Raw genomic sequence first — 10683 nt, forward strand, 5'->3', positions numbered from 1 at the left:
CATGCTAGGGGAAGGCTGTGTGATAGCGTTCAGGAGATCCCCCTGTATAGGGAAGACAGCAAGGACCAAGTTTCGTCTCATCATATTCCCAGTCTGAGCACCTTCAGCCTCAGCTGGATGAAGAAGTAGAAAACTAACTACAACCTCCAGAATTCCAGGATGAAAGCATCCCCTTAGAAATCATCTGTGAGTTAAGTCCAGAGACCTAGGATAAGCCAATTCCTCCTCAGCTAGTTTGTCCCCATACAGCAGAAGTTACAGAAAAGTGCAGAAGATTAATCCCTGCCACAATTACAGAGCTAATTAAAGCAGAAGTATTTATTTCTGCCAATCATTGCCAAAACCTGCTGGGACCAGAGACCAAAGCTATATACTGCTTGGATACAAGTTATGTCAAGTAAAGAAACGTTTGAACTTCGTCTATACATCATTTCTGCTGCAAAATTCCTCTATTACTGCTACTATCACTACACTCACATTTATTGCAAGTGAGCCAGGAGCAAGGAGTCCAGCCGTACCCAGGAAGGAGTCACCGTTGACACAATTATCACCACCCTATAGAGACGTTATAGGCCATCACACCACTCTGGCATTCCTAATCTGGGACGTGCGTTATAACATCTTGGAAGGGCCCTGGGATAGTACCCTGCGCACGTTGCAATTGGCGAACAAATACAGACTATTATCCACCTGACCTGGCCACTGCATTAAATTGGTGTCAGCGTACACCTATCCTGGCCATTTTGGATATCGCATGTTCGGCGGATCGTGAACAAACAAAGTTTGCCGCAAAACAACCGCCGGGCAAACCGCAAGGCCATCTCTAGTGATTATGTGGCTGAAGAAGGAGAAAAGTCCGGAGGTACTGGAACCACTTGTTTCGGCGCTGTCAAGCACGATGTTGTAGGCAGGACTTGTCTTTTCACACAAGATTTATTTTGGTCAACGCGTTTCAAGGGCTTGCAGCCCCTTTCATCAGGACAATATTCACATACAACAATTTAAAAAGCACATGTATTTAAATCCGCTATTTCACTGCGCGTGGCTAAAGAGGGGGCACGGCCCCCCCAAAAAAAGAGAGGGGGAGGGGAGAGAGGGCAGGGATTCTCTTATTAAATCAATAGATTGAGCATAAAGGTCAAACAATACAAATGTGCTACACAGTAAAATAGAATCAGAGAGTAAAAATTGTTATTAAAAGTATTATTCATAAAAAATATGTATATATAGGAAATATATATAGAAAAAACGGGGGTTACAGGATTGATGTGTTGGATTGTGAGTTGTACCCAGTTTAATGTAACTGAAGGACGTGATAGTGTTAGTGCAGGGAATGGATCTATAGGCAGAGGCTCACTAGCATGCCCGGCTGACTTGCGTTAAATGCGAGTGTTGAGTTGATAAATCCAGAAGACTTCTCGTTTCTGTAGGTGATCAAATCGGTTATAAGGGTTTTCAGGTATATGCTCTAAGGGAGTAACCTTAAAGGGGTGTTTTTCTTTCTCTATTGTAGTAGCGCAATGTCTAGAGAGTCTATGTTTCTGATAGTGGCGTTAAATATTGTACCTGTGTTGGTTCATGCAACAATGTAATGCTTGAGTGGTCGCTGCACGTATTGTAGGCCGCAACCGCATTCTATCAGGTATATAACATACATAGATTGGCAAGTCCTGTGTTGTTTTATCTGAAAGGTCATGGCATTGTGTTTCGAAGTAACAGAGGTTTGTTCATGGATAATAATTTTGCAGCATAGGCATCTGTTTGACTGGCACATGAAACTTCCCAGTTTCTTCAGGGTGGTAGTATTGGACCTGTTTTCCTTAGTGTTGTGTTGTTTTGGTTTATTAGGGGCTAGGATGCGCCTAACGTTTGGGGCTCGTCTATATGTGATTTTTGGGGTGTGTGGCATTTTGCCAGGTGAGGATCCTGAAAAAGTATATGCCAGTGTTTTGCCAGTGTTTCTCTGATGTATTTGTTTGAGGTGCTATACCGTGTAATTAAATTTACATAGTCTAGTCTCTCTTGCTTTTGTGTTGTTTTCGTTAGACATTCCTCCTGTGATGATAGCAGACTCTTTTTTATAGAATTTTTTATAATGCTGGTGGGGTATAAATGATTGGGGCATCAGAAACATAGACTCTCTAGACATTGCGCTACTACAATAGAGAAAGAAAAACACCCCTTTAAGGTTACTCCCTTAGAGCATATACCTGAAAACCCTTATAACTGATAGTGATGAGCGGCAGGGGTCATATTCGAATTCGCGATATTTCGCGAATATTTTTTAGAATATTCGTCGAATATTCGGAAAAAAAAATTTTACTTAAAAAATCGGCAAGGTAATGATTGTGTAATATGCGAATTTTCGTAATTCGACTTTTCGGATTCGAATTTTTATTGCAAATTTTTCAACTTACAACTATTAGACAAAGAAGATTATAGCACTATATTAGCTAAATTGCTCTATATTCGAGTTTTTTTGAATATTCGCTATATTGCTATAACTTAGTTTTTTCGAATATTCGTAATATTCTAAAACAAGAATATATAGCAATATAGCGAATATTCGGAAAAAACAAATATAGAGCAATTTAGCTAATATAGTGCCATAATCATTTTTTTTATAGTTGTAATTTTTTTCCAATCTGAACTTCAGATGAGAAAAAAATTACAACTATTAGACAAAGAAGATTATAGCACTATATTAGCTAAATTGCTCTATATTCTTTTTTTTTTTGAATATTCTCTATATTGCTATAACTTTGTTTTTTCGAATATTCGTAATATTCTAAAACAAGAATATATAGCAATATAGCGAATATTCGAAAAAAACGGATATAGAGAAATTTAGCTAATATAGTGCTATAATCTTCTTTGTCTAATAGTTGTAATTTTTTTCTCATCTGAAGTTCAGATTGGAAAAAGATTACAACTATAAAAAAAAGATTATAGCACTATATTAGCTAAATTGCTCTATATTTGTTTTTTTCGAATATTCGCTATATTGCTATAACTTTGTTTTTTCGAATATTCGTAATATTCTAAAACAAGACTATATAGCAATATAGCGAATATTCGAAAAAACGAATATAGAGCAAAATTTGCAAACACTACTACTCCTAAAGTCAAGTATATTGCAGCCTTCTTATTGGCCCACAAGCTAGAAGCAGGGAGGGATCATGTGTACTGATAAAAAAAAAAATTGAATAAAAAAAAAAAAGGAAAAAAAAAATCGAATATTCGAAATTACAAATATATATAACTATATTTGAAATATTCGCGAATTTTTGAAGTACCTATATTCGCAATAAAAATTCGAATATTCGTGATCAACACTTATAACTGATTCGATCACCTACAGAATCGAGAAGACTTCTTGAATTATCAACTCGACACTCTAACGAGAAATATTTCCTTCTGAGGACCTTCCATTGCGGTGTTCCAATGGCCACAAATTTTCTAAAGGCCTCCAAGTTCACCAGTTTAAATGGCAGAAGTTGGCAGGCTAGCAGTTCCATCAAGCCTGCGGTCAGGTGTTGGATAAAAGGGTTATCCGGCGCCATCAACTTTTTACATTCAAAGATTTGGGCCACGGAAGCCTGCCTTGTGCCAAATGAACGCGACGACGGCGCGGTGGAAGATGGGGTGGAGAACAAATGGGAGGAGAGAAGAGAAGGAGAAGAGGCAGGACGTGGAGCGCCAGGAGTCTGGCTTTGTGGGTTCTTATGGTGTTGCTCCCATTGGGCTCGGTAATGGGAGGCCAGTTGCCTTCTTAAGGGGGTCGTCCCTAGGTGAGTGTTGGGCTTACCACGACTTATGCATTGACAGCACAGGCAGCAGATGGCAACAACATTGTCAGCAGTGGACACGTTAAAAAAAGTCTGTGTTTTTAACACTTTAGAAGGTTATTCTGTTTGTTTGTCTGTGTCCCATCACATGTGAATCACACACACCAGTGACACTTTTTAATGAATAAAATAATAAAAGTGAAGTATTATTTTGCACTTGGGCCAAGATAGGTTTCTATTGCCCTTATAGGCATTTGTAAATACACGTTAAAAAAAGCCCACACTGCGGAGCCATGTGGTCGGCGTCCTGCTATCGCAAGATGTGACCATGCATGGTGGATGGCTCACTCCAGATACATTTGCAGTCTGCTTTTTGCCTTCTGTGCACTGCGAGTTCTGCCTGCTTCTCCTCCTTCTACCCCCCTATCTGCTGCTCTGTCTCCCTCTGAACTCCTCTCCTCTTCCTCTCATGTGGGCACCCACATGACATCCATCGACACATCATCATCGTCACCTTCACCACCACTGACATTAGAGATCTCGGAGTAGGCAGCAACAGCGTGGACCTCAGTCCTTGGGCTGATCTGGGTACTGTCAACAGACCGCTGGGTGGCGGCCCTTGCTAGCTCCTCTTCCTTATCCAATGCAAAGATTGGCTGCCCATCAGTAAGGTCTGGGAATGGATGGGAAAATAATTCCTCTGACTCGAGTGGAGGGGCTATGGTGGTATCTTTGGGGGTGCACACAGCAGAGAGGGAGGAGGGTGCAAATACAGAGGATGAGGAGGAAAACTGTCTTAATCAGTTTTTTGCGGGGGCAACTGGTATATCACACCAGTTGCAATTAGTTGTTCCAATAGCGTTTGTCCCTCTATCTAGCTGCGTTATCTCAGCAGAACCGCACACAGCTGCTGCACAATACAAATGCACTATAATATACTTTCTATGTTAGAAAGTATAAGTATATTACACCCCTCTGTATGTCACACCTATCGATAGCACACCTATACCAGTCCTTAAAAGGACTTTTGTGGCCCTATTAGCTAGCGTTTTGGTGTCCCTAACAGTCTGTTCCTGCTCCACACAGCAATATCTCCTTACACTGGCAAAAGACTCAATGTAAAATGGCGGCCAGATCAGGATTATTTATAGGGTAGACGGTGTGTCCATGTTCTGAAATGTCTCAATTGGCTGTCCTGTCCCACCTGATAGATGTGTCATGGGTCAAAGTTCTGCACAATGCAAAAGAATATGGCCCGGCGGACATTGCCATATGTTCGCCTGTTCGGCGAATCAAGAACAAGCAAAGTTTGCAAACTGCAAGGCCATCTCTAGTGGCCAATGCGCATGTAAGAATCGTGAGGAACGGAGGAGCTGTCAAATCTCAAACTCTCGCGAGGTAAGCGCATCATAGAGAGAATGCTACAATCACCATATTGGAATAGGGCAAATGGCATACGCATTCCCACAGAGGCGCAGCGCTATCATAGTGATCCTAAGGGTCAGTGAGACCGCTCCGTACGCTATTAAAACAAGGTTTTATACAAATCGACTTCGGATGAAGGGTGCAAAGTCAATTTGCTCATCCCTAGTATCTATACTTTGCTTTCTCCATTTCTTAACTGGTGCTAATTTAAAAATGCACTCATTTTAACAAGTACTGTTTGTATAGATTTATTGTCATGATTCGTATCAGACTAGTTCTGGAAATACAGATTATTCTAGAAGTCCAATGCACTATTAGCTTCAGTTAAAGAAAGGGAGAAAGCAAAGCATAGGTACCTATGGGGAACGGCAAGTTTGCAAGTGCCTATCCTGTTTAATTATTGATTAAGAACACATGTTCTTTGATATTCTTCCAACATATTTTGATTGATCCGTTTTGAAGGGATTACAATCCCTTGCAATCCAATGGACCGATTTTGGTCAAGAACGTTGACTGCCACAAGAACAAAAGTGTGCCTACTGGCTCTGTGGCGCAATAGATAGCACATTGGACTTCTAGAATAATCTATAGTGATTCAAAGGTTGTGGGTTCGAGTCCCACCAGAGTCGACTTTTGTATCACGCGTCTAATTAGAACTTTGTCGATATCTTTAGATTATCGTAAAATGAGACAAACGAAAAACTCTAGACAGCAGCCGTGGGCACGAGTGTTGAGCTAAAACTTACCTGGGCCTTTCTTTTTCCGAGTAAACTATGAGGACAGCTCCCTTTTGTTAATTTTTAAGATGACTGTTATTGCATAGTACTGAAAATGCTGGATTCATATAGATCTATCTTGTAACCAAGAAGTGAAATGAGCCATTTGATGTCTGTCGCATGTCTCTAAAAGATTGCCCACTTGAAGATATTTTTGAGAAGTCCTTAATTTACAAAAAGCAAGAATTATTTGTATTAAAACTCTTCAAAAGTCTTGGGAAACCAGGCCAAGAAGAGGTCAATTAGTGCAACCGATCTCACCTGGTATGTTCATAATAGCATTGATATTCAAAGATTTTAGGTTCAAATCCCTCCAGAGTCAAATCTGATAAGAATTATGAAGATAAATCGATACGAACAGTGCTTGTTAAAAATTGGTGCATTTCTAAATTAGCTTCAATTAAGGAAAGGGAGAAAGCAAAGCATAGGTACCTATGGGGAACGGCAAGTTTGCAAGTGCCTATCCTGTTTAATTATTAATTAAGAACACATGTTCTTTGATATTCTTCCAACATATTTTTATTGATCCTTTTTGAAGGGATTACAATCCCTTGCAATCCAATGGACCGATTTTGGTCAATAACATTGACTGCCACAAGAACAAATGTGTGCCTACTGGCGCTGTGGCGCAATGGATAGCACATTGGACTTCTAGAATAATCTGTAGTGATTCAAAGGTTGTGGGTTCGATTCCCACCAGAGTCGACTTTTGTATCACGCGTCTAATTAGAACTTTGTCGATAGCTTTAGATTATCGTAAAATGAGACAAACGAAAAACTCTAGACAGCAGCCGTGGGCACGAGTGTTGAGCTAAAACTTACCTGGGCCTTTCTTTTTCCGAGTAAACTATGAGGACAGCTCCCTTTTGTTAATTTTTAAGATGACTGTTATTGCATAGTACTGAAAATGCTGGATTCATATAGATCTATCTTGTAACCAAGAAGTGAAAAGAGCCATTTGATGTCTGTCGCATGTCTCTAAAAGATTGCCCACTTGAAGATATTTTTGAGAAGTCCTTAATTTACAAAAAGCAAGAATTATTTGTATTAAAACTCTTCAAAAGTCTTGGGAAACCAGGCCAAGAGGAGGTCAATTAGTGCAACCGATCTCACCTGGTATGTTCATAATAGCATTGATATTCAAAGATTTTAGGTTCAAATCCCTCCAGAGTCAAATCTTATAAGAATTATGAAGATAAATCGATACGAACAGTGCTTGTTAAAAATTGGTGCAATTCTAAATTAGCTTCAGTTAAAGAAAGGGAGAAAGCATAGGTACCTATGGGGAACGTCAAGTTTGCAAGTGCCTATCCTGTTTAATTATTGATTAAGAACACATGTTCTTTGATATTCTTCCAACATATTTTGATTGATCCGTTTTGAAGGGATTACAATCCCTTGCAATCCAATGGACCGATTTTGGTCAAGAACGTTGACTGCCACAAGAACTAATGTGTGCCTACTGGCTCTGTGGCGCAATGGATAGCGCATTGGACTTCTAGAATAATCTGTGGTTCGATTCCCACCAGAGTCGACTTTTGTATCACGCGTCTAATTAGAACTTTGTCGATAGCTTTAGATTATCGTAAAATGAGACAAACGAAAAACTCTAGACAGCAGCCGTGGGCACGAGTGTTGAGCTAAAACTTACCTGGGCCTTTCTTTTTCCGAGTAAACTATGAGGACAGCTCCCTTTTGTTAATTTTTAAGATGACTGTTATTGCAGAGTACTGAAAATGCTGGATTCATATAGATCTATCTTGTAACCAAGAAGTGAAATGAGCCATTTGATGTCTGTCGCATGTCTCTAAAAGATTGCCCACTTGGGGGCGGAGCCAGCGCTTGATCCGGATGGATGTGTGAAGCGCTGCTCTCCCGTCTGCATATCCCTCTTAGCACTGTTTAATTAGCCTACTGCCGACTGAAATGGTGAAGATCGGGGGCCAAAAGCCCACAGACCAGCCTGGAGGTAACCGCTCCCAAAATCAAACCGGGGATATAGAAAAATTTATGAAAAAAGCCTCCGCTACACAAGGGAGCCGTGAGACCAAGATGGCGCCCGGCACCCCGCGCTCCGGACACAAGCAGCTTGCCGCATGCAGCAGTGAGAAGGTAGGAGACGAACTCACTGAGACGGAAAGCATGCCGATCACTAGAGCATTCTTTAAAGAGGCTCTAATAGAGGCTCTGGGCCCTATCAGTGTGGACATTTCCTCCATAAAAGAGGATCTGAGGCACATAGGAAGGAGAGTGGAGAGCTTAGAGGAGGCGCAGGCCACAATCCTCCAACACCAGAGTGAAGTGTCCTCCAGCATGTCTCTTGCGCAGTGCCATATCAACGCCCTATATACTGCCATGGAGGACCAAGAAAATAGGAGCAGGCGAAATAACCTGCGCTTTAGAGGAATACCGGAGACTATTCCAGCTGTGGACATTCCTGAAACAATTACTCAGATTTGCCTCAAGATTCTAGGCTCTGACTCAACGCACGAGGTCCTGCTTGAACGTGCACACAGAGCTTTCAGGCCCAAACCGCAGGCGAACGAGCCGCCTAGGGATGTCATATGTAAATTTTTACACTTCCCTGTGAAAGAGGCCATTTTGGCAGGAGCCAGGAACTCCAACTCCGTAGAATGGGACAACAACAGCATCGCCATTTATCAAGATCTGTCGCAATCGACCCTCAAGAAGCATAAAGCTTTGAAACCCCTTACCGACTGGCTAAGGCAACGAAGAATCCTCTACAGATGGACTTTTCCCTTCGGATTATCCTTCCTCCATGAGGGACGCCGCATCCACGTTTCTTCGTTTGCAGACCTGGATAAAACCTATGACCTCCTTCAGCTACCTCCGTTGCCTATTGCAAACTGGGACATGGTCCAAAACCTCAACTCTCTTCCTGATTTACCCAGGACAATCCCCTGGGAGCCCCAACGCACACCAAAGCCTCAAAGAAGTAGCAGAAGAAGAGACTCCTTTTCCACCCCAAAACGCCGTGCATTGGCGGACGAGTAGCTGACTTCGCCTTCTCACCCCCAGCTCTGGATGAACAAGAAAAAAATGTCTGATGGACGTTACTAAAGTTATGCCTTTGATAAGTATCTGAATTATTGACTATCAGCTATGTGCTGGGGGGGCAGCTGGGCTCGCCTTATATTCGGGCCCTGCTCCTCTCCTAGCATTGAACGTAGAGACAGCAGGGACCTCTCTCTTGAGACTTCCCATCTGTTTTGAAGCCAGTCTAGTCATGATCTGATTAAATGACCTAATTGTTGTTAAGCTGATTCTTCATATTCTACCGGCCCCACTGCACTGATGGGGTTAGGTGTAGTACTATTGCTTACTGACATCTTTTTGGAGCGGTACTACTGCACGCTTCCCCTGAGGGTTGATGATGGAGGCACCCTAACTCCGTCACTCTGCCCTTAATTGCAGTAAGGTAAACGTCCATCTTTATGTTATCTCATTTACCAAGATGTTCCCCAACCTTTCTTCCATCGTTAAGATTGTAACAACCACCAAGCTGCAGTACCTTTGCTGCCATAGAGGGTAGTGCTTCTGGGTGTAATACCCTTTACCCCCCTACTTCATACTATCCCGGATAGGCAGGGTTATACCACCATGCCGTATCTGGATGTTATTCATTCATATTCTGCCTTTACTTACCTATTTCTTTTTCTTGGTTTCTGTTCTATTTGTTTACGTTTTGACAGGTACTCAAGGGAAATTCTAGCATCTCTTCTAATCCGAAACAGTGAAGCCCCTTTTGGATCCGCTCGTGGCCGCACTCTCCCCCTCACGATGTGTCTGGTTTGTCAAAACTCTTTTTGCAGCGTCCTTTATAGCCCTTGGGCTTTTCACCTTATCAAAACAGTATGGCAGATTTTAAATTAGCCTCATACAATGTCAAGGGGCTGAGATCCCCTTCTAAGAGATGCCAGATCCTATCTCTCCTGCACAGAGAAAACTGTTCAGTGATCTTTCTTCAGGAGACGCATTTCAAACACAATAATTACCCCAATCTCTCCCACTCCAGGTATCCCTGCTGGTACCATTGTGGGGCTGGGGGTGCGGCCTCGAGGGGAGTTAGTATAGGCTTCCGCAGAGACCTACCCTTTCAATATAAGTCTCATACCCAGGATCCAGAGGGCCGGTTTTTGATCCTTAAGGGCCAGGTGGGACTATCCATGTTCACATTTGTGAACATTTATGCCCCAAATACTGACCAACTTAGCTGGCTCATTAATATTTTCTCCATGATTGAGCAATATAGGGAGGGCTTCCTAATTGTCGCAGGAGACTTTAATGTTGCTTTTAATCCTTTAATAGACACGTCATCCAAAAAATCACCCTTCTCTGCTAAGACTCTTAGACTGCTGCACACGAAGCTGCACAACCTGGGAATAATAGACGTGTGGCGGTGTCTCAACCCAAACGTAATTGACTATTCTTATTACTCTTCTGCGAATAACTCCTATAGCAGAATTGACTACATTTTAGTCCCGAAGGAGAAACTACAATCCTGCTCCCTACCCAAAATAGGAGACATCACTCTATCAGATCACTCCCCAATTTTCTGTAATATATCCCCGGGGAAGGGAAACGCCAGACAACCAAATTGGAGATTCAATGAATCTTTATTGAATAACTCTAAACACACAGCCCAAATTACCTCTTACTTAGAAGAATATTTC

At 41.9% G+C, this 10683-nt stretch overlaps 2 non-coding genes across 2 annotated transcripts; both read left to right on the top strand.

Moving 5' to 3' along the window:
• The first annotated feature begins 5754 nt into the window (after positions 1-5754).
• On the top strand, positions 5755-5842 carry TRNAR-UCU. Its single transcript is given in 2 exon segments — positions 5755-5791; positions 5807-5842. It is a non-coding gene; the product is annotated as a tRNA-Arg (tRNA).
• Positions 5843-6606: 764 nt separating this feature from the next.
• TRNAR-UCU lies at positions 6607-6694 on the top strand. The gene is given in 2 exon segments: positions 6607-6643; positions 6659-6694. It is a non-coding gene; the product is annotated as a tRNA-Arg (tRNA).
• Positions 6695-10683: the final 3989 nt, after the last annotated feature.

The sequence above is a fragment of the Bufo gargarizans genome, chromosome 4 (assembly GCF_014858855.1).
Source record: "Bufo gargarizans isolate SCDJY-AF-19 chromosome 4, ASM1485885v1, whole genome shotgun sequence".
Taxonomy (NCBI): domain Eukaryota; kingdom Metazoa; phylum Chordata; class Amphibia; order Anura; family Bufonidae; genus Bufo; species Bufo gargarizans.